The sequence below is a fragment of the Columba livia genome, chromosome Z (assembly GCF_036013475.1).
Source record: "Columba livia isolate bColLiv1 breed racing homer chromosome Z, bColLiv1.pat.W.v2, whole genome shotgun sequence".
NCBI classification, from domain to species: domain Eukaryota; kingdom Metazoa; phylum Chordata; class Aves; order Columbiformes; family Columbidae; genus Columba; species Columba livia.
The window spans coordinates 63,242,961-63,266,890 of NC_088642.1; the positions used below are offsets into that span (position 1 = coordinate 63,242,961).

The following is a 23,930-nucleotide window of genomic DNA, read 5'->3' on the forward strand; positions in this document are numbered from 1 at the left end:
CATACATAAAGGAATAAATAAGAAGCCCCACTGAATGGCTGCCAGTAAGCCTCAACAAAGAGTCACCATCTTCCTTACAAACTGAAAACACAAACTCATCATTGTATACTGTGACAACAGGCAAGCAATGCAGAAAATCACTACAGTATGTAACAAGCCTACCACGCAAGGTATTTCTCAGACATAACGACAGTGTCTGAAAAGCTTACAAAATAAATACCCAAATACTGTCTAGACCTGTTATTCCATAAGCAGAAAACAATGCTCCTCCAAAGCAATTTCTATGTGAAAAGAAGACACTGGGAAAAAAAAATGGCATATTCATATATTGACTCCTTGGGAATGCTAAAAGTGAAACAAAACTGTCCTTCCCAATGATGAGATACTGCCAGCATGGCATTGTATCGGCTCAAACTGCTCCAGCAGGGTGCTCAGATATAAGCCCAATTAGAAAATTTATTGGATGCACTCCACAGAATTTTACGTTTTCTAACATGAAACATGGAACTGATGAATTAAAAGGTCTTTATAATGGTTCTCAATACACTAATTAAAGTGTTATCTATTAAAACAAAGCCATTCACAGCAACTGGAGCAACTGAGAAGTTGTATGGTGTTCTTCTCTGAAGAATTCAGACATAGATCCAGACGGAATATAAAGATCGTCTATTAGTACGTAAATAGTGCAGTTCTCTTTTCCCTAGTGCTGATATTGATCTAACTTTCCTAGTGCACTTTTGTGCAGAGGAAAGAATGTCTCCAGTTCCTGACGAAAAAGCTTCTCGAAAGCACAAAGGAAGCCATTAGAAACACCCATGCTAATCAGTAGATGTTACATGCATGGTACTGCTAACAAAATAGAGAGACAAAAAAATATGTATACTAAAAATGGATAACAATTTTGAAAATTAAAAAAAATAAGGTGAAGTCCTCTGTCATAAAAAATCTTGATAGTAAAGGTGGATATGTCCTTAGATATTTTCATTCTACATTCTTCTAATGTTTGTTTTTTTTTTTTTCATTTCCACATCAAATAACATTTCCAAAAATATTTCAACACTTTCCCCTTTTCCAGTTTAGAATCCTCGATCACAGCGAGTTGCTGTTATCTTGGAAAATGCAGAGCTGATACAGAAACCACAAGGCTTTACACAATTGACTTCCACAATGGCAACATTCAGACCCTTCAACTGGATTACAGTAAATCACTGCTGTGCTCCTCCAAGAGACTTCTGCTACCCTTTCTGGCACCATAGTCTGTAATGACGTTTCCTGTTCAATAGCTTATACTGACAAAATCTTCTGCATGTGTTAAGAAGCAAAAATATGCAGAGATGAGGCAATGTTGATAGAAGTGACAGGAGAATACAACACTGCCCTGTCAAATGGCAAATCGAATCTGTTAAACGTGGTAAACAGAGTTCAAATGGCTGGCTTTGTGAGTTCTTCCCTTGTATTTTCTTTATCCCTATTGCGCTTTCCAGTAATTCAGACAGGTACCGGCAGCAAGGGGGGACACCACATGAGAAACAAACCGTCCCAAAAACAAGGCCCTTTCTTTCGCACAACCAGACCCATCACAGGGCACAACTGAGGCTTGTGCGTCGCCCCTCCGCCTCCACTCTGACAAAACGCTCGCGTTTAAACGCAAACCCGTGGCGATGCTCGAGAGCTACAGCAGGGTGTGGACGAGCCAGAAGCGCCGGCAAAAGCGCGGCAACAGGTACCGGCACGGCCGCCGCTCCACCAGGAGCCGGCACACCCGCCGTGGGGGAAGCCGCGGGCTTCGCTCGGGCCTCTGCGCTCCGAGCGAGTCCCAAGGCCCCCGGCCGCAGGGGATGGGCGAGGGCCGCTGCGCGCAGCAGCCTCCCCGGGCCGCGGCCGCCCGCAGGTCTGTGGCGGCTGCAGATGAGGAGCCCTCCCCGCAGCACACACTCCCCCTGGGGTTAAAACAGGGAGGGGAGAAGAGGAGGGGGGCCGGGTGCGCAGCGCTGCCCGCAGCAGCGGGGGAAGCTCAGCTTTTGTTTACGCGACGACTGCCCGCCAGGCCGCCCCAGGCCGCCGCCCGCCTGCCCGCCCCGGGCCGGAGCAGCAGCCCAACCCAGCCCCGGCGCCGCTCCCCGCCGCCCGCGAACCGCTCTGCCCGGGGCGCGGGAGAAAAAGGCTCAGGCCCCCCGCAGCTCGACGGCCTCTCTCCTTCTCCAACCGCGTCCCCAGCCCCCGCGAAATCCGGCTGACCAACAGAACAATGATAAATTAAACTTCGCGAGATAAACACATTTTAAAAGGCCACTCAAAACTCCAGCAACACTGCTGGCCCCTGCCCGCATCCCCGCAGGACGACACAGGCGGGCTCGCCCCGCAGCCCGCCGCCCGGCCCAGCGCTGCGCTTACCCCAGCGGCTCAGCGGGCCTGGCAGCCCGGCCCCGCTCCCCGCCTTCGCCCTTCCCGCCCCCAAGTAACGGCGCCGAGCCGCGCCGCGGGGGAAGCGCGCTCAGGCACGCCCCGGCGGCCTGAAACCTAATCCTGCCCCGCCGCCCCCCCGGCCAGGCCCGGCCCCGGCCCCGGCCCCGCGCGGCTTCCCCGGCGGTGGGTGTTCGGGAGCGGTGATCCCCCAGGACTCGGGCGGCCGCCGGCAGCGCAGAGCGGAACTGCGGGCGCATCCCGACAACGGGGGCGGGAGTTTCAGGGTAGTCGGGGTGCCACGCTCGGGGCTCCCCGGCCCGCTGCGTCCTTGGCGTGTCCCGTCTTAGCCCTTCCTGCAGAGTTTCTCTCGCCGCGGCTCCAGGCGAGGCGGCAGACGGGGCCGAGCGGCGGAGCGTACGCCTTGCCGGGGATGACACCGAGAAGCTGGGCTGCCGTGGTGTTCCCTGCCCGGCTTCGTGAAATGAAGTCGGCGGCGGCTCACCCCCACCCGCCTCTTTCAGGGGGTGCCTTCCTCCTCCGGCCGGGACTGGGTGCCCGCAGGGTCTGCTCCTTCTTGCTGAACCGATGTCCACCGGCTTTACCCCTACTGGTTCAACAAGATGAGACTGGGCTGGAACGGAGGAAAATGAGAAGTGTTTGGAAATAAAAAAAAATAATAATAAAAACCCCAAAACCGCGCATAGCAAACAACCCATGATAAAGTTAGATAAAGTATTAAATAAGGTCATAGGGCTAATGAAAGGATGATTTTGCCTAAGAAACAGCTCTTCGGTGTCTTAAGACGATGTTGTCTGTGCACTTTCCACGTATGCAGATACGTTGTAAGAATAAAGCACAATAATACAGGAGTGTTTGCAATGGCCACCAGAAAAAAAAAAAAAAGTTCTGCAAAAAGTGGAAGTACTTTGTTGTTTGTTAACTTTGCTTCACCTAGCCAACGTTATCAGGATCACAGTCTCCCCTTCTTGCCAGGAGATAATTCTTTGTCGCAGATGCAGCTCCGTGGAGGTAGCGCCTTGCACAGGGGAAGGCATCCGGCTGTTCTGCTGGGGATGGCGGCCCTGCCTCTGCGGAGGGCTGGTGTGCTTTTCATCTGCTTGCCTTCCGATTTGGTTTGGTTCTTTCTCCAAATGGATTTTAACTGTAAGCGACATCATATTGAAGTGGTAGTTGTTTGAGATGTTTCTATTTTCCCCACAAACAATACACAGAAAGTTATTGTTTTGGAGGTAGAATGGAATGATGTCCTGTTTGTTTGAGAGGATTAATAAATGCAGTTCTTGTACAAACACTTTCACGAGGAGAACATTTACGATATAAACTTTAGGAAACACGGCTCTTTGTACATTGCATGGATTTTTTGTTTTTAATTTGCAAGATTAACGTCTGGAAAAAAGTTAACCCTTCAAACAATAGTTCTCTTGCTTATTACTGCTGACAGATCAAAGAATTCCAAATGGTTAACTACCTTTTAATCTGCTATATATCAAAATGTGAATGTAATTACACCAGTTTAACAGTCATTCTTCCACTTCTTAACTAAGAAAAAAATAAATTTTAATATTTTATTCACAGGTTAGTTTGTTTGATCCAGAGTGTGGTTTTTTTTAAATCAAATACAGGGTCTCTGTATGCTAGAGCTAGGACATTGAATGTGCCCTCCAGCTTTCCACCAGAAAGCTGTCCCACGAGCTTCCTGTGTTACATAAGCCTTTATTGAATCCAGAATGAAATCTTAAAAATAAGGTACAATGTGTTTGCAGGTATGATTGTTCCATAAATAAGCGACAGTATATAAGTCCAAAATTAGACAGCTATTGTAATTTTTTCTGTTGTTCAGGCTTTAACCATAGCATCACACTGAAATAAAATACAGTGACTCTAGTAAGTTTATTTGGAGGTAAAACCAGGTCAATATTAAGTGCAATCATACTTGCTTCCTGGTGTGTAACATCAGCTGTGTAATAGCTCTTCCCAGTGCAATTTGTGTTTGTATGGGATATACCTTTCTGATAATTTTTTAACATGCAAATGGCTGTTCTCAAGTAGAATTTCATTTTAATTTATGTTCAGATTTTGTCAAGTCCCTTGAAGTATATACTAAGTAGATTATACCTACTGGAGTTTAAAACATCATGCTACGTTAGGTTTTCCATGTATTAAAAATATTTTCATGAGTATAATTGTGCTAACATAACTGTACTCACAAACTTAGCCGTCTCAGTAAACATACAGCTTGTCTGTAATTTGAATTTGCATCACAATAACATAATGAGCTCTGGTGTACTGTAGCTGATGACTCTGAAGAAGAGTCATGCAGACACTGTTCCAGCAAAGCAAACTATTAGGAGTTGGAGTACACTAGTGGTCTTGTGGATATACTTGCTAACAGGTTTGGAAAGATAACTAGCAATTAATATTTACTCATTTGCCAGAAGTGTTATAAAGTAGGACAAAAAGACAGTCATTTCACTGATTCCAAAATGAGGAAACCATGTTGACTCTCCAGCCCATTCCCAGAAAAAGAAGGTCTCAAAGTATTAATGATTCCAGGGTGGGCTAGGTGATGTACAGTGATGTACAGTGACACATAACATTTCAATTATGGCATGGTTATGTTAGTGTAAGTAGTGTGGCCATTTACATTGTGTAATTTTGAGAGATGCTGTCTTTAAAATGTGAAGAAGGACAATCTACTTTGTAGTTCAAGTCTAAAAGTGTTTACAAGCTACAAAAATAATTGCTGTATTTACATTTTGTGTTATCCAGTATTAATCTCCAGTAATATTTCATTTCTCAGGCCAGTTTATAATATACTCATGGTAGACACTTCAATATTGGATGAGATGTCAGATGAGATGTCTGCCTTACTGCTGGTAAAATAGCAGCAATTAGTATTGACGATGTACTCCTTAGATTTATTAGAAAACATGAAGGAGAAGTAAACTCATGAAAAAGTCTTTAGAAAAATAACAAAGGCACCAAAACATGGCTGTGTGTCCATTAAATCATTCATAGAATAATACAATGGTTTGGGTTGGAAGCAAACTTAAAGATTATCTAATTCCACCGCCCCTACCATAGGTAGGGACACCTTCCACTAGACCAAGTTGCTCGAAGTCCCATCCAACCTGGCCTTGAACACCTCCAGGGATGGGACACCCACAGCTTCTCTGGCCAGCCTGTGCCAGTGCCTCCCACCCTCCTGGTGAAGAATTTCTTCCTTGTATCTAAAGTAAATCTGCCCGCTTTCAGTTTAAATTCATTATCCCATGTCCTATGTCTACATACCCTCATAAAAAGTCTATCTCCAGCTTTCTTCTTAGGTCCCCTTTAGGTATTAGAAGGCTGCTATAAGGCCTCCTCAGAGCCTTCTCCAGGCTGAGCAACTCCAACTCTCTCAACCTGTCTTCTCAGGAGAGGTGCTCCAGCCCTCTGATCATCTACATGGCTCTCTTCCGTAAACACTCCAACAAGTCTGTGTCCCTCTTATGGCTCTTGAGGGCCCCAGAGCTGGGCACAGTACTCCAGGTGGGGTCTCACAGGAGCAGAATATGGGAGAAGAATCACCTCCCTCAGACCTGCTGATCATGCTTCTTTTGATGCAGCCCAGGATATGGTTGTGAGAAGGATATTGCCTATGAAACACAGTTGACAACATTTATGTCACCAGTCAATGTATTTCCTAACAAAAACACCCACATTCACAACAGTAATTGTTTAGTTCCATCACTTGGGGTATTGTATCTTGGTATGGGTATTGATATTGTGTGCTCCACCACAGAATGGGTAGAATATATTTTTTAGGAACCTAGAAGAATTCCAAGAGGAAGGACTTAGGAATATTTATTTTGTATTTATACTTTAAAAATCCTGTCTCTGAACTTACAGTAAAACATAAAGAGTCCAATAAACCCTTTCATAAGTACTACTTCAATTAAAAATTGAAGATGTTTCTGCTTTTATAACCCTGTTCTTCAATATTACAGTATCATTTTGTTAATGCACATTCATGTGTATTTGTGCATACATAGACACAATATTACACTTTTCACCAGAGCATTTACTCAAGTTTTAAGTTAAATGCAACTAATAAAAATCTTCCTTGTTAGGAAATAGTAATAATTATTGTAGATCAATTTTATTTCCAGGTGTGCAAACCAAGAGTAATCCATTGCATTAAGTGGAATTGAACTGTAGAAAACCAATCTGAGATCAAAGGTAACTATGTTTCTAATTGCTATAACTGCTAATCTAGATAAATTAAGTATGCTGTTATGCATTCTATTCTTATCTATCCAAACAAGGCTGGATCACCATCTTTCTTATTTTTCATAGAGCTCTTTAGATTACAATACTTTTTTGTGCTACGTTTTCCAGAAGTCATACTAGCAGAAGCATACAGTCAAATATAGCACTCTTCTCCTCCATCAATTCAACATAAAAGTTATGCTTCAAAAGTCAGATGGCAAGAAGTTGCTATGCAGTTGGAGGTAATGCCATGCATGTTGTTATGCAGAGTTAAAATTGAGAACTTTCTCTTAACTTTGGTTCTTGAAATTTATTCAATTTCTTGATTATTATGCTGGCAAGTATAGAATACTAGTTTAACTTACTGGAGCATACATGTTGGCAAGAATAGTGCATAGATTTACATTTTAAAGGTTTTTAGGGAAATTGTCTCCCCTGGGGACATACTTCATAACTGTTATTATTGCTATTGGAGGTTACACATGTGCGTAGAAGAGAAAGTATGCCCCGTAAGGTAAGACAGAGTAAAAAAAAATCATAAAAGGTATGTTAATTAGTTATAACTACAAAACAAAATACTTGAAATTATGGCAAATTAAAAGGGCATTTATTTACACACAAACAGGATTGTTTAAAACCACAGGCTTTGCCCATAGCAAAGAAGTGCAGCCAAATGAGTGACAAAGCCTATTAACCTTATCGTAGATTTTTCAGACGTATAATACCTACAAGGAGAGTCTGGTTTTGTTAGATAAATGACGTGGGGCTTTTTTGGGGTTTTTTTGTGTCTTGTTTTTTTTTCCAAATCTCGTGTTGTGCTGAAGGTGGCCACATACTTGACAGACCCCACTCTTAGAAAATCTAATTTGAAAGACTTCTTCCAGAAGTGCCTCAAGGGACACAGTCCAGAGCAACATGTGATATGGGGTACTTGTCAATGCAACAGTTGTTCTAGTATATGAAAAGGAATTAATTTTGTGTTAATAAATTTTGTGTTAGAAAAATTGGTGGGTCCTACATGAGATTTCATTGCATTTTAAAAAACTCAGAATGGGAGGAACTGACCTGAACAGTTCAGGAGTTTGTATGCAGCTGATCATGTTAATTAATGTTATGGACTGAAAATGATAACACCTCTTCCCTAAGTGTTGGGATATCAAGAGCAGTGGTATAAATTTATCTGAAAAAATTCTGTGTAATTATCCAGTTTTACAGCTACACAAACTACAGTACATTACATGGGAGCAAACAATGTTTATAAGAAGAAAAGGATATATTTCTCCGGCAGGTTGATATATTTTCAGAATAAATTCTCTTGAAGATGAATTGGTGGAACTAAAGTAAAGCAGAGCAGTATGTGCAGGTCGATTTGTCATATGGCTCTGCAGTTTATCACTGTCCAAATAGCTTGTGTTTTCCTCTGTATGCACGATTTAGCTAATCAGTGCGTCTGAGATCCTGCCCTATACGGCATATGATGCAGATTAGCTTTCAGAGTACGTTGCCTTCAATTCTTTGCTTCTGATCCAAACTGTGAAATTGAAAAGGTGTTTTTCTTTCAATAGTTTTTGGGGTTAAAACCTGAGGAAAGATACAGCTCTGCATTTGCAGTCTTGAGCCTTTTATTGCCAGAAGCAGTCATGATGTTGTCAATTTTGGGTTAACAGTTCCCTGCCTACTGGACCATCAAAATTATATCTCCCAGTCCCAGATGAGGATCACCATCAACACTGTAGTCTGTTTGAGAGGGCAATGAAGAGTTACAGATCACTTTGCCAAGTCATTGGTGTACAGGGGGACCTTGCAAACAACCCTTCTCCATGACCTTCCACAGATGCTTTTCCAAAGGGGCTGTTTCCATATGGCTTTGCATCATCTCTCTCATTTTAAGTTACATGTACAGAAAAGACACAAATGTACATCTGTGTCCTTCTTTCACTGTGTTTATGCACTTTGGTTTAGGACTAAAACTATTAGTATTACTAGTGTTATTAACTGCAGTTAATACCATTAATACGTAGTTGAGTTTAATATTTTATTATTACAGACTAGGAATTGCCAACACAGTGTTGCTTTTGGTGTTGGTGTTGGTGTTGGTATGGAGATTTTGAGTCTAAAATCCAAACATGCTGAGTACATATCCCTCTGCCTAGGAATCTGCAAATTTCTTATTACTCATTCACATTAACCCAGTCATTTGAGCTTGACAGGTGTCGTCTCTGAAGGAAATAGCTCTAATCTCTTAAAGACGCTATCTAGGAAAAAGGCTTTATTAGCCATTATCCTTGTCATCCTATACCAATGCTATTTTGTTTAGCAAGATCAGCACCTGTAAAAACAGGAAGAGTGGGAGGAACCCTTCCCATATTGAGAACATCTCCTATTCAGTGAGCTGGATGAAAGGAAGAAACTTCTGGTGCTTTGTGCTACAGACTGTTGGCCCAGATGTGAATGAGCATGTCTGTAACTCACCAAGTTTTTAAGGTCTCAGGCAGGTTAACTGATGTAAAAGTCCTTACAATTTGTTTTGATTGGTGCCAGGCTTACCTTCTTCTGCTCATACTGGACTGCTGCAAAGGAGTTCACTATTCCTACATGCCGTCAAGAAAGGACTAAGGAAAACTGAAAAAAACACAGCAAGGTAGGGGGTTTGAACTGACTAAAAGGCTTAAAAATGTTGGTGTTTCTGTAATAAACCCACTTATACATATGTCTGACAACTGAAAGGTCCATTTTACTTCATTCTTAAATATGAATTTAGTACTGAGTCAAAATCACTTTAGCAAATGAAACAAATATAAATTTAGTTCAACTCTACTCTCACCAACATGAAAAGAGCTGTATTAGAGCAGGAAGCTGATTCAGTAAATCCATTTTTTTTTCCGTTAAAATGCACTTCAGGTAAGGTCAGCTGCTTCTCTTATCTATAAGGTTTCCTTCTCACAGTGGCATTGCTATGAGGAGCTCTTGAATAATCGGATATGAAATGTGAAAATGTGCCCTTAGCTGTTCAGTAAGTGCCAGAAACTTCCATCATCAGTAAAAATAAGAATGAATATTCCATGTAAAAACATGCAACTGTAGTAAGCTGAAGCCTTCACTTTCAGCAATAAAATGGTTGCCCATCTGTACTCATAACTTGTATGCAGAAATGTTTCATTTTCCAGCTAGATGGTGTTGCCACTGCAATTGGCTAAGTCTCCTTTTTTTTTTTTTTTTTCCAGTCTTTTAAGGATTCATACGGTGTGTGGTACATAGGACAAGATCTCCAGGCACACGTAAACTTCCTCCAGTTTTCTGGCTTGAGGCAACATCAAGTCTACAACCAGCCAGAATCTCAAAATGTGTTATGCAAAGACAGGCTCAGATGAGCTGCCTTTTTTTCTCTTTCGTTATGTGGTTGCCTTTTAATTTTTGTTACCAAGGGGACAAACCAAGAAGAAACGGATTTAACAACTGTGAAGTGATGAATTTTAAAGCTGCAGTTAATAATATTTGAACTCTGAATCTAATTTGTATGCAGGAGGAATGAAGAATAATAATGCAGTTTCAGAAAATAAACAAAACGCAGCTAAACAAAAATCCCTCTCTCTTGAGTTTTGAAAAACAGATTTCTAAATGCCCAGGCAACTACACAAACATGGGAACATAAAGGGCACAAAAACATTCAACCGATTTCATCTCATAAACCTGTATTGTCTTAACATACACAGAAAGTTCTTGAACTTCCCAAATGCACATCTGGTTTGTAAAATGCTACTCTAGCAGCAGAAAGCTGCTGCTGCAAACAGCAGGAGAGATGTTTCTACACCTCCCCCTCTCCCTTCAGTGTTTTTCAATAAGAAAAACTCAACAGGAGAGACAGGAGGGAAGCCAGCAGCAGGAGGACAACCCAGGTAGTCCTTAGGACTGCTCTTTGCAAAAACTAGCTGGAACTGGCTGTACACAAAGTTGTATCACTAGTTTGCATACAATGCCCTACCATACATCACAGAGTCCATCATCTCGCTCATGTGGCTACAAGCAGCCTTTCTTTTTCCTCCTTTCAGGTTACTGTGATTGTTCTCCTTTTCTGAGACCTAATGCAGGACAACTCACGTGGACTTCACTGCAGGAACATTGCTGGTCCCTTCAGACATCTGTGTCTGCAAGGTCACCCTCACTGTAGACATCTTCTGCAGATGCTTTTTCTCATAATGCCACTGTCCATTTCTCTGTAGTGAAACAGTTGTTGGACCTATGTATTTAAACTATCCACAGAAAAGTTATGGAGAAAAAGTTCTCAGCAAATTTACTCAAGCTGGAGGGATCAAAAAGCCTTTCTCCAGATCTGTGTAAGTACCTAGAGAAGACTGCCAGCTTTGTTGCATCCAACTCAGCCACCTCCACGTCTGCTGCTGACTGGGTCTTCACACCTGGAGATCCATTAACATTACATTTGTGACGTTGAATTTACCTAGATGACTCCATCTTTGTTTCCTGATGTACTTCTGGTCTACCCTCAGGTAAGCTCACCTACAATTAATAAACCAAATATTTTTCCATCTGCTTTGGAGAACTGTACTCAGACTTGTCTGCTAGAAGGTATCTTTCTGCCCAGATACCACAACAACTAAAGGGCATCCTACTCCACCAATTTTAAGGAAGAGTTTGGCATTCAGACAAATGAACTGAGATTGCTCTTCAAAGGGATTTATACCCACATTTCTTTCAAAATTAACCTTGACAATCCTAGCTAATGGTATGCTGATTGTACACAGCCCCTGCATTTGACACAAAGACTGTTCCATCTTACAGTCCTCATATATGGCGTTAATGACATTTGAAACCAGAAGTCTTTAACCTAGCTCACTCCAGCAGTGTTCCTGGTCAGAAGAGACTGCAGTCCAAACAAAAAGAGAAATACAAATTGAATCAGGGTCTGCTACACTACAGCTGGAGAGTCTGTTTACTGAACTATTCTGTTTATATGTGAACATCTCTGCTTTTCATGAAAAGGAGCAAGGTCTTGATTCAGGTATCAAGTATCCAGAGAAATTGATGATCCATAAACCTTACATTATAGGAAGTGCCTCAGTCCCAGGAGGGAGAAAGATTTAAATAGCTCTGTCTATGTTCTTCCTTGCTAAGTCAGTTTTTGGCCCACCATCACATAGTAAGACAACAAATGCTCTTTGTCTGTAGCTCCGTACTTCCATGAAGTCCCTGAAAGCATATCAAGGAGTAGGCATCTAAAATATTTGCAAGTGCATACCATGCTGGACAATTGCATTTCCTTTGGATCCAAGTCCAGATTTGTTACCTTCTACTTTTTGTTTCAAGAAAACATCCAGACAGGTCTCTTACTTCATTTAAGGCTCTGAACTTTGGGACCATCTTTATTTGAATCTTTTTGTATGAATTGTAAAGGAAATGCTCAAAAATACTTTGTACAGTCAATTAGTGTAATAAGACTTACTTTACGTCTGCAGTTTTCTTCAGGAACAGTTTGTTTATACCCAATTATATAAAAATTCTTGATAAAAATATCTATACCAGTTTTACCTTCTGACTTACAGCTGCCTCAAGCTTTCATTAAGCCATAAACATCAACAATCTGATAGGGGAGTGTGTACCAAGTACATCAGTGACAGTCATGAAATATTTACAAGGGTATTTTCCTTACAAGTGTGTCAGGGGTTAAGTGATTTTTCAAACTTTGTGGGAGATTTGAGAAATCAAATTTTGTGTGAGAATATAAATGCCTTGTAACCCAGAGGTACTGAAGACACTTGTTAAGATCAGGGGAGAATTGCAAACTCTAGAAATTTAGGAATTTGAACATCTGTTAAAACTTAATAAGTGTTTCTCCAATGAGTGAAATAATAAATCCAATAGACTTTTAGCATAGAAGCTTGGAGAGTATTAACAAAAGAGATTTGTACTTCAAATTAATTTGGCAGATGGCTCAAAAAGGGGTATCTTAATTTATCTTCCAAATTGTGAATAAATCAGTTGAGCACCCGAGAGAAACCGAGAGAAATTTAAGGACTACATTTACCAAGTGTCAGATGAGAGGCATATAGTGTAATCAAATATCTGTTGCTGCAACTTGCTGAACAAATTACAAGCTCATAAAGCACCAGAAGTGTCAGTTCTCTGGTAGTTTCTCTGCAGAACTGGTCCCCAAGGTGGTTCAAACTGCCGCTGGAACCAGTCCTGACTTCTTGTTGCTACCTAACACTTCAGATGTGCCTATGTGGAATGCTGCACTGCTGTGCAGATGTAGGCAACCTAGTTGTGTTGTGAGATGGCTTAGGTACCAAAAACAGTAAATGCACATTAATGCGGTACCTTGACTTGGCTAATGAGTTCTGGGCAACAGAGCATTTTAGCCCAGGTGGACACTGCCAGTATAATCATGCTGCTCCTGGTACCCACATGGTTGCATCACGTAGGTATATTTGATTATCAGATATACACTACAAGTAATGAACAATCCACAGGGCATGCAGATGACTAACATACCATCACCGTTTTACAATACAATAAAATACAGACAATGTTTTCAGTGAAAATGATTGAAGCTGAAAATACACAAATTTGTTGACTGATACCAACATCAAACACTTCTCCCCAACAGATGCTGTAATAGCTACTACAGCCTTGATTTACAGGAAACCAACACTGATTGAGGGAAACTGTAGAGCAGAAAATGAGACAAAGAGGGAAAATGGGAAAAAAGTTAATTTTCTCTTCCACTGCAAGTACTAGGAGACCTCAAATTAAAGTTACTAATTAAAGTAGGAGGGTATAATTTTTTGAGCAGGGTGTGGAGCTCCTATCCACAGGACAGGAGTTTACATGGGATCAATAAAAGCTTAGAAAAAAATATGGAAGAAAATCTATTCAGGACTTAAATGTGAAGACATGAAAAACAATAGGACAGAGAGAAAATATTTATTACATTTATGATCATAATTTTCTCATACTCTTCATTAGAAACAGTCAGATAGTGCCTGCATGCCTTACTGTAGAAGTGCAGTAGCTAACTAGAGAGTGTGTTTGGTTAAAACAGATTATACCAATAATCTGCGAAAAGAAGCCACCGTGTAAAATCACATAATTGTGGAATGGTTTGGTGTAGAAGGGACCTTTGAACATCATCTCGTTCAACTCCCCTGCCACAGGCAGGGATGTCTTTCACTAGATCAGGTTGCTCAAAGCTCCATCCAACCCTGACATTTCCAGGGACAGGTCATCCGCAACTACTCTGGGCAGCCTGTTCCAGCATCTCACCATCCTCACTGTGAATAGTTTATTCCTTTTGTCCAATCTAAACTTAGCCTCCTCCAGTTTAAAGCTGTTTCCCCCTGTCCTGTCACTATGAGCTCTGGTTAAAAACGTCTCTCCATCTTCTTGTAAGCCTCACTTTAAGTACTGAAGTATGTCAAACGGGGGTGTCAAGTCTGCTGTCATAAAGTACATGGTGGATTTGACCATTGGTGTCAAAATTTTACAATATATAAGGCATATGATGGAAAGTTTAGTCATAAAGGCATTTAAGTGTGATATCTAAATATATCAAAAGTTGCTAAGAGCATCTGTAACAACTTAACCAGAATCCTCACCTTTGTCTTCTCTTACAAAGAGCATGCTCTGTTGCAATATTCTCACAGTTGGAAAATAAAAGGTAAGCTTTAAGCCTGTTTAAGAGTACTAAATTTTCATTTTCAAATATTTATGTTTTATTATTTATTATTATTTATTTAGGTTACCACAGCCATAGACATTTTTGAATGGCAGGATGGATGGAGATCCGGCTGGATGGCAAAGCTCAGAGAGTTGTGATCAATGGTGCAGAGTCTGGTGGGAGGCCTGTAGTTAGTGGGGTTCCCCAGGGGCCAGTACGCAGTCTGGTCTTGTTCAACCTGTTCATCAATGACCTGGATGAAGAGACTGAGTGCACACTCAGCAAGTTTGCTGATGATACCAAACTGGGTGGAAGGGCTGACACACTGGAAGGCTGTGCTGCCATTCAGTGAGACCTGCACAGTCTGGAGGACTGGGCAGAGAAGAACCTGATGACGTTCAACAAGGGAAAATGCAGGGTCCTGCACCTGGGGAGGAACAACCCCAGGCACCAGTACAGGTTAGGGCTGACCTGCTAGAAAGCAGCATTGTAGAGAAGGACTTAGGAGTTCTGGTCAACAACAGGTTGACCATGAGTCAACAATGTGCCCCTGTTGCCAAGAAAGCTGATGGTACCTGGGGTGCATTAAGAAAAGCCTGACCAGCAGGCCAAGGGAGGTTCTCTTTCTCCTCTGCTCTGCCCTGGTGGGGCCCCATCTGGAGTACTATGTCCAGTTCTGGGCTCCCCACGTTGAGAAGCACAAGGAATTACTGGAGGGAGTCCAGCAGGGGACTACAAAGATGATTAGGGGTCTGAAGTATCTTTCTAAAGAGGAAAGACTGATGGAGCTGGGTCTGTTCAGCCTGGAAAAGAGAAGGCTGGAAGGGTATCAATGCTTATATCAATGCTTATAAATATCTCAAAGGTGGCTGTCAAGAGGATGGGACCAGATTCTTTTCAGTGGTGCCCAACCATAGGATGAGGGGCAATGGGCACAGACTGAATACATCTGAATACGATGAGAAACTTCTTCATTTTGGGGGTGACAGAGCACTGGAACAGGCTGCCCAGAGACGTTGCAGAGTCTCCTTCCCTGGAGACATTCAAAACCCACCTGGACACATCCCTGTGCAATCTTCTTTAGGTGAACCTGCTTTAACAGGTGGTTTGGAGTAGATGATCGCCAGAGGTCCCTTCTAACCTCAACCATTCTATGATTCTGTGATATGCAAGGATTACTGCATATTGAGAAATATAAATAATGTAATTCTCATAAACAAACACTGTAAAAGAGATTTTTTTTAACTAATACACTGCTTTTCATATGGTCACTATAGTAACAATAAGTTAGTCTTTTAAATGCCTTTTCAAATAATATTTTAAACATTTTAAAAATAACAACCATGTATTATAAATTAGCTTATATTCCTAATGCCTTGCTGTAGTGCCACACTGACAACATGTCAGGTCAAGATGGTCAGATTAGGCCAGATTGCTTGTGATTTGTTGTAGTTCTAGAAAACTACACATCAGTAAAGGCAAAGAATTAAACATGGTTATTGGTCAGCAGTTTCTCTCAGCAAGCTACAATTATAATGACTGAAGCATCAAAGTATTTATCTAATGTAATTATGATGTTTGATTTACAAAGAATATGGGATCTTCACATGTACAAAATATCCTTATGTCCAAAGCTACTGGTAATCAAGACATCTGTCAGTATTTTCACCTCCCAGATTAAGCATTTAATCAGTTATTATGTTTACTGCTTCTCCATCTTAAACTTCATACTTTCATACTATTTTGGTAGAATTGAAAACATGAGATAAAAAGTATAATAATATTTAAGAAGTATGTAAAACTGTAGTTCCTGTCTGACTGCAGGTAAAACAGAAAGGAATAATTTCAAGGGTTGCTCTTTTCAACTTAGCACAGTCCTATAATGTGTTATGTTAGAGTTTTGTGCATCTTGTTAATTAAGCAGATTTAATTATGAACATAGACGGAAATCAAGCAACAGCTGCTATGCGTACCCTGCAATTTTCATTATCAAATGGTCTATTCCACAGACCATTTCAAAGGTCCTTTGAAAGCCAAAGCGTACAAATTTCTTATTAAGTCTCAGAGGATCTCTTTTCTTGGTCTTTTCTCTCCGTTCCTGAATAGGCACAGTACACATTTTGTTTCCCTCCTATAGTCAAGATAAAAATGTTGCTCTGCAATCAGAGAAATTAACAAAAATTGAAATTGTGAAATGTGACTTGAAATCTAGCAATGAGACATTATTTAGAAGGTGATACCTTACCATACCTCTTTGTTCCTCAGGTTTTGAGGAAGAAACATCTAAAATATAGCAAAAGTTATCTATTAGAAGGCTAAAAACTAAAGTTTGGAAAGAAACCTTTGTGTGTAAAATGGCTGAGGATACATTTCATTGGAAATTCTATTACTTTTTAAAGTTCTTGCTTGTTTGGCTTTTTGTATTTTGAAAATTTGTGAAGATCAATAATTCAGGTGTAGTGTTCCCTGTCCATCAGCTTTTTAGCATGTTCCTTTCTATATGGCATTCCATTCCATTTATGCACCCAGAGAGTGGTGGTAAATGGTTCCTTTATGAACTGGCAGTGTGCCAGAGGTGGGATTCCCCGGAGACTGATATTGGGCCCAACACTGTTTAAAGGGATCCGGATGATGGGATTGAGTGTACCCTGATAAAATTTGCTGATGACACCAAACTGAGTGGGGAAGTGGACACTTCAGAAGTGAGAGCCACCCTGCAGGAAGACCTGGACAGGATGGCAAAGGGCTAACAAAAACTTTATGAAATTCAACAAGGACAAGTTTAAGTTCTTGCACCTGGGAAAACATAATCCAGGAGTGCAGCACAGGCTGAGATTTAATTGGCTGGGGAACAGCTCTCTGGAAAGGGATCTGGTGGTCCTGTTGGACAATAAGCTCAATATGAATGAGCAGTGTGCTGCTGCAGCAAAGAAAGCCAAAAGGATGCTGGGCTGGATCAACAAGGCTATCACCAGCAGAGATAAAAAGTCATTATCCCACTCAGAACTTCTCAGGCCACAACCGGAATACTGCATTCAGTTTTCGTCCCTGCTATGCAAAAAAGATATGGACAGGCTGGAGAGGTCCAGAGAAGAGTCACAAAGACGATCGAAGGACTGGGAAGCCTGTCATAGGAGGAAAGGCTGAGAGAACTGGGCTTGTTCAGCCGTGAGAAAAGAAGGCTTAGGAGAGACTTCATCATCATGTTCTAGTATTTAAAGGATGGCTACAAAGAAGATGGAGACTCCCTTTTTACAAAGAGACATATGGGAAACACAAGTTACTCCTGGGAAGGTTGTGATTGGACACAAGAGGGAAATTTTTCACTGTAAGAACCATTGGAGTAATCTAGTCAGGGAGGTGGTGGATTCCCTGACATTTGACACTTTTAGGATTCAACTGGGCAGGGTGCTGGGCCGTCTAGACTAACTTTTTGTCAAGAAAGGTTGAACCAGATGATCCTTGAGGTCCTTCCAACCTGGGGTTCTATGGTACTATGATATGATGTGCTTAGCTAGCTATAAATTAAAAGCTCCAAGAAATGTCAAAATAACTTCAGTCAGAAGTGATTGCAGGAGAGAGATGGGTGTCTTTCTGTCCTCATGCATATGCTGTGTTGCAGGACCTCTCTACTGTCAGAGTGATAATACAGCAGTTTTGATGTAATGCTAGGGCATTTAAACTCTGACTCAGAAAACCTGTGCCTACCGTTAAATTTGTGTTCTATCCTGTTCTATCCCCTTCATGTCACTGCAATGACATTTGAGTAGTACTGAATTAGCCTGCGGTATGCCCAGTTCCTTCCAAAGCATGACTAGGAAGTGCTAACAAAACAATGAAAAATTGGTTGATATACTAACCAACCAAAATATTAACCAAAATACTGACCAAAATATTCAAATTGCAGCCCTGGTTATGGTAGATTCATTCCAATGAAAATGTAGTTCCTGAAAATGTAGTCCTTTATTAGCAGGATGTGAGCATAATAGCATAGTTGGCTATTTTAATGAAACAAAAAACCCAACACAAAACAAAGGAAACCAACCAACCAAAAAAAAAAAAAATAAACAAAAAAGGTTATTGCAGGGAATGATGTTTTCTTATACCACAACTAAAAAGTTTAACAAGCTTGTAATTTTTCCTTCAAATATCAAACATAATGCTTACAAATATTATTATACCAGTAGATGTCAGTACAATCATTGAACTCAACACTGCAATATAGCGAAGTATATTCTTCATGCTCACTGCTAGAGATAAATGAAAGTATACTGATGAAAGTTAGTGTTTCATGAGACACCTAATGTGACAGTTTTGGGAGAGACTGAATCTGTACTTTTAAAATTGATTCATTTTTAGTGTCAAGACTTTGAAGAGATATCCAATGTTAAAAATTTCAAAGGTATTTTCTAGGCATTTCCTTTACTTACTGAACAGCAGCTCTGATTTTCCATTTTATTTCCAAAACCACTTGATTGTACATTACTGAATCCATAGCATTTACAGAAATAGGTATTAGGACTTGGCTTGTTCCAAATAAAACCTGGGATTAGCATTCTGTGCAAAGGCATGGCTACAATTTTTCAAAGATAATTGTAGTTTTCTCTGACCTTTCCAGGACAAGTCCAGAGCTGAGAGGACTATCGCTTCCATTTAGACTGTATTACAAAATTTTCCTCTGACTTTCAAGGGGATGGCTAAGTTTGAATAAAGCTTGAAGTAGTCAGTAAGAAGAGACCCTGGAATTGGTTAACCCCCAAAGTAAAGAGGAGGCAAGAATGGCAAGTGCAGAACCAAACTGTTTCATCAGATCTCTGCATAGGGACGTGGCAAACTCCCATTTATCAGCTCTGGTCTGGAAAGACTCTTCTCCCACAGTATTTTCGTATTGTTTCTCCTCCTCTCATTCTCTTTTTGACGTCTTTCTCCTTGGGTTGAAATCCTGAGTAAACCCTAATCCTTCAGGAATCCTGAATTAACACCATGAGCAGCATCAACATAAACAAAAATCTTTATTTAGGGCAATATACCATACTCAGCCTACCAAATCTGATAGTCTAATAGCTACAACAGCATACCACATAAAAATTGCTTTTTCTTATGTATACTTTGCACACACATACAATGGTACGTGACCCTGTGATTTAAAACAGGCTGGATTAACTTTATCAAGTGTCAATACCCTGAACACTGAATCCTTAACACAGCCTGGTTTTGCTTACCTTGGAATAAACAAGACAGTAGCATCCCCCAAAGAAGAGAATCAAAAATTATATGTACCTTCTCTGTCAGCTGCTTTAGTTGCCACAACAGATGATCCTTTTCCAAGGCCTTCAAATGCCACATAGACAAAGTGATCACAGTTTATTCATGCAAATTATGAGATCCAAGCTAAGCAGGAAGAATGTGCTTTAGTTTGAACCCCACACACATATTTCACATTCCTTTTATACTTCTATACACCTCTATATTTTTCCCAAATACACATGCGTAAGGTGGCTTATATGGGCAGTTGAGCTGGTGGGACCAGATATGTTGAATGGGTAGTTTTATAATAACATTAAAAAGTAAAATAGCTCATGATGCTGTTCTTCCTCATTTTAAGTTTTCATATGCCAAGATGCTGGTTCTTTTTTTCTTTCCAGAATAGCTGATGATGGTCCTGACACCTAGACCAGAACACATAATTATATTCTCCATGATAATTTAGGTGTTAGTGATGTCATTGACTGTTGACCCAGGAACACAAAACTCAGTCCGAAACCCAAAGTCCATGGCCATGATACAGAATGTAATCCATTGAGATGTTTATCTGAAAGCAAAGGAGTAGCAGAGAGACATAAAAATCTCCATTAAATGACTGTATTTAAAGAAACTTGGACATACTACTATCAAGTTAAGCATAGTCATTATGGGCAGATTGTTCTACTTCTTTAGGGCTTCAGAAACTCATATGAGAATGTTCAAGGTGGAATTCAGATCAGAGAGCAATGAAATGGAGGAATTTCACCAAAGCACATGCTTCTGTCTTTTCCCTCTGACTCTTGTTATCTGTGTCTTGGCTGCGCACGAATATCAGTTTTCTACAATGAGATGGATTATTTTGTGAGTGTTTTGAAAAATGCACATTGTTCTCTAAAGATGCCAGGATAATCAGCAGCAGTTCTGTTATTGACTAATATCGTTCTTTTTGCTTCATGAATCATAGAAAGTTTAACATGTCTTCATCAAACTTATGAGACTGTATTATTTACAATCTCTGTGTTTCTCCTGAAAGTCAATAATCAGCTCCACATTGATGATCATTACCAGGCAGCTGACACTAAGATGTATGAAGTACATAATATCCAGTAGAGGAGGATAGTTACAGAGCTTGGGATGGAAATGCCTCAGTAACACCAGGTTCTCTGACCAAATCTATCAACACAAAAGAAGAGAGATGGAATCAGGCACTTAGGAGAGTACTTAATTTACAGTCTGGGTTAGGATCAAAGACAGAGAAGAGTATTTGTTCTCTATGAAGGGATGGACTAGCCTCTTAAAATCAAGACACCTGTTAAAGCAAAGGGAAAATAACATGTAACACTACAAAACATTTTGCCAGTTCCTCCAGTACTTCTGTCAATAGCACAACAATAGGGTCTACACAAGGAGGGCTTTTCTCTGTGAAAGAGAAAAAAAATTTCCACTTGTTGTGAAGGTTTATAACCATCAGACAAAAGATAAATTTCACTAGATATAACACAGCAAGTATGGGCTTGTACCAGGAATAATGTGACCAGCAGGACTAGAGAAGTGATTGTGCCACTGTACTCAGCACTGGTGAGGTCCCACTTTGAATACAGTGTTCAATTTTGGGTCCCTCATCATAAGAAGGACACTGAGGTACTAGAGAGAGTTCAGAGGAGGGCGATGAAGCTGGTGAAGGCCCTGGAGAACAAGTCTGACGAGGAGCAGCTGAGGGAGCTGGGGCTGTTTTGCCTGGAGAAAAGGAGGCTGAGGGGAGACCTTATCGCTGTCTGCAACTACCTGAAAGGAGGTTGTAGCATGGGGGGTGTTGATCTCTTTTGCCAAGTAACAAGTGATAGAACAATAAGAAAAAGCCTCAGATTGCACCAGGAAAGGTTTAGATTTTATATCAGGAAAACTTCTTCATGGAAAGGGTTGTTGGGCATTGGAACAGGCTGCCCAGAGTAATGGTTGGACTTGATGATCCTGAAGGTCTCTTCCAACAGAAATGATTCTAGGATTCTATGACTTTCTGTGGGAGAGGGTTATATCTAGTTAAGCACTATTGCTTTTAACTTAAAATTAAAAATTACCTTAAAAAGTGATAGCACAGTGTCTGTCTTGAACTGACAGTCTGCATAATCATTGAGACCTTGCTAATATTTCCTATCTGAGTGTTCACTTTGTCCTGCTTTCACCACGGTTCTTCATGCTATTGCATGTGCAAGAGCTTTCAGTGCCTTAATAATCCTTAGGTAGATTGGCCTCACCACTAGCTCACAAAATTCACCCCAGCAGGAAAATCAGAAAGACCGAGAGAAACGCAGGGGACGTGCAGCTAGGATATCACTGTCACATGTCTCCTCTGCTAGCTGCTGAAGCACCTGCTTTCCTTCACACACCCTGGCTGACCCCAAGACAGTTGTTCTGATCTTTGTCCCTGGAGGGGTATCTGTCCGGACAGAGGTGAGTTAAGCTCAAAGCATAGCCTTTGAAGTGACTGCTCAGCTGGTGGAGGGTGTCATGACAATCTGCTGTGAAAAATGATAGCTCACCAGATGGTGGCATCACTTAACAACATATGCAACTTGGCTAAGCCCTCCTTTGTCCTACTCAACTTCTTCCTGGGAATACACCAGGTACCAGTTGTGCCCCAACATACTAACTCAGTGCTGAGATAGCAAGGTGCTCCAATATCTGTAGCTTTGCAATGAACGCTTAGCATAACTTTATGAGATATGCAGCTTTGCTAGCTTACTCAAAGGCTAAGTTGGAGTGTGTACCCGTGTGTTTGCCTACCCTTCATATTGCATGGTAGTGTCACAAAAAGTAAAGGAAGGGTGAGCTGAGTAACACAGTGGAGTCAGCAGCTCTTTGTCCCTTTTCTTTTTTTCTCTTTTTTGAAGACTGCTAGGTCACTTGTTGTATTGAAGGGGGTCTTCAATAGTGAAGGTCATGAGAGAGACCCACAAATGAGACAAGAAAAGCAGCCTACCTTATTAAAGGTCCTGATAGCAACAAAAATAAACAAGTCCTCTGGTGCCACCAGCAGTTTTTCAATTATTTGCCTCAGTGGTACAGTGGCTTATGGCAGAGGCAAAAGTTTCACGGTGGCAGGAGGAAGGCATTGAAGTTCAAATCCACAAAGCATTTAGGCACCGAGCTCCTAACCCACAACTGCTTGAAGAATTGTGGTTCTGGCCTTCAGTCAGGGCAACAGGAAGAAAACGTGTCTTCTGAGAGAAGCACAAGGGCATGCATATTAGTAGGAAGAAGGGCACAAGGGAATGCAAATTGTAGCAAATGCAATGAGGAGTCTACTATGTTTCAGCCTTCTCCACTCTTTTTTTCTAGACAGTATCAGGTGCCTAGCTATTCGAGACTGGCACACATAAAGGTGTCGAAGTTCAATTTGCTCTCATATTACTTGGTGGTGCCCTCCGGACTGTGATGTCATGGCCTCAACAGTCTGACATCAACAAAAGGCTCACAACACTTCTAAATACTTCGAATCAAACATACTAAAAGTATATGTCACAAAAGTAAAAGAATTGTGCATGAGTGTGCATTGATGGAAGCAATATGCTGAGTTTGACTGCTGATGCTTGTCAGACCTATAAGGCAAATTTTTAAAACAAAAATTTAAAAAAAAAAATTTAAACATCCTTTGACTTGAAACACATATTACAGAGTTCATGTCCACGGTAGAGCTAACTCAATTTTTTAATTCACAAAAGAAGGAATAAAGTGTATCATTTTGAGGGGACTGAATTATTCTCAGATTCAATTGGTCAAAAATGTACTTTTAAAAGACAGAAAGAAGAGTCTTCATGGAATTTTGAGGAAAAAGACCTTTTTTGATGCAGACTGGCTGACTGAAAATCTCAGATGCAACTAAATATTGAAGGCATTTGGAAACCTAGCCCAGATGCAAATTTTGTGTTTGTATCCATAATGATCTAACCTAAAAGTGAGAAGTGAGTATCGTGGAATTTGCAGGTGAGGTAGTAATAGAAATCTGGGTGTGAATTCTGTGATTCAGATGTGTGTCTTCATACACATATGACTTTTTTAGGACACCCCCATCTTTATGTAAATGATGAATTCCTAAATGTGCACCATATGATTTGCAGAATGACAGTGCCCCAGTTCTGCATAAATTAAACAGCAGATCCCGATAACTAGGCTTTCCCATTTACATTATGCCTCAGTTCCAAATCCATGGGATATAAATGAGAGCAGCATATGGTCCAGAAATGGGAAAGCTGTGGGACTTTCATGTATGCACCGTGGGAGCAAATGGCTGTCCCACAGATGGTGGAGTATTTAGATGGATCTCCTGTATGATGGA

The 23,930-nt window shown here is 40.9% G+C and overlaps 1 protein-coding gene and 1 long non-coding RNA gene across 39 annotated transcripts in view; one reads left to right on the forward strand and one right to left on the reverse strand.

Moving 5' to 3' along the window:
- Nucleotides 1-2,487, reverse strand: part of MPDZ (multiple PDZ domain crumbs cell polarity complex component) — a 102,629-nt gene extending 100,142 nt beyond the window's left edge. For 21 of the 38 annotated variants that reach the window (XM_065046122.1, XM_065046114.1, XM_065046107.1 and 18 more), the window contains exon 1: nucleotides 2,395-2,485. The gene's annotated coding sequence lies outside the window, so the exon portion shown is untranslated. Of the gene's footprint in view, nucleotides 1-2,394 lie in introns of all 38 variants that reach the window. The other 17 variants (XM_065046131.1, XM_065046126.1, XM_065046124.1 and 14 more) reach the window with 3 other exon arrangements.
- LOC110360814 (uncharacterized) lies at nucleotides 1,571-12,219 on the forward strand. The gene is made up of 4 exons (XR_010468988.1): nucleotides 1,571-1,723; nucleotides 6,579-6,648; nucleotides 9,220-9,319; nucleotides 9,903-12,219. It is a non-coding gene; the product is annotated as an uncharacterized LOC110360814 (long non-coding RNA).
- Nucleotides 12,220-23,930: the final 11,711 nt, after the last annotated feature.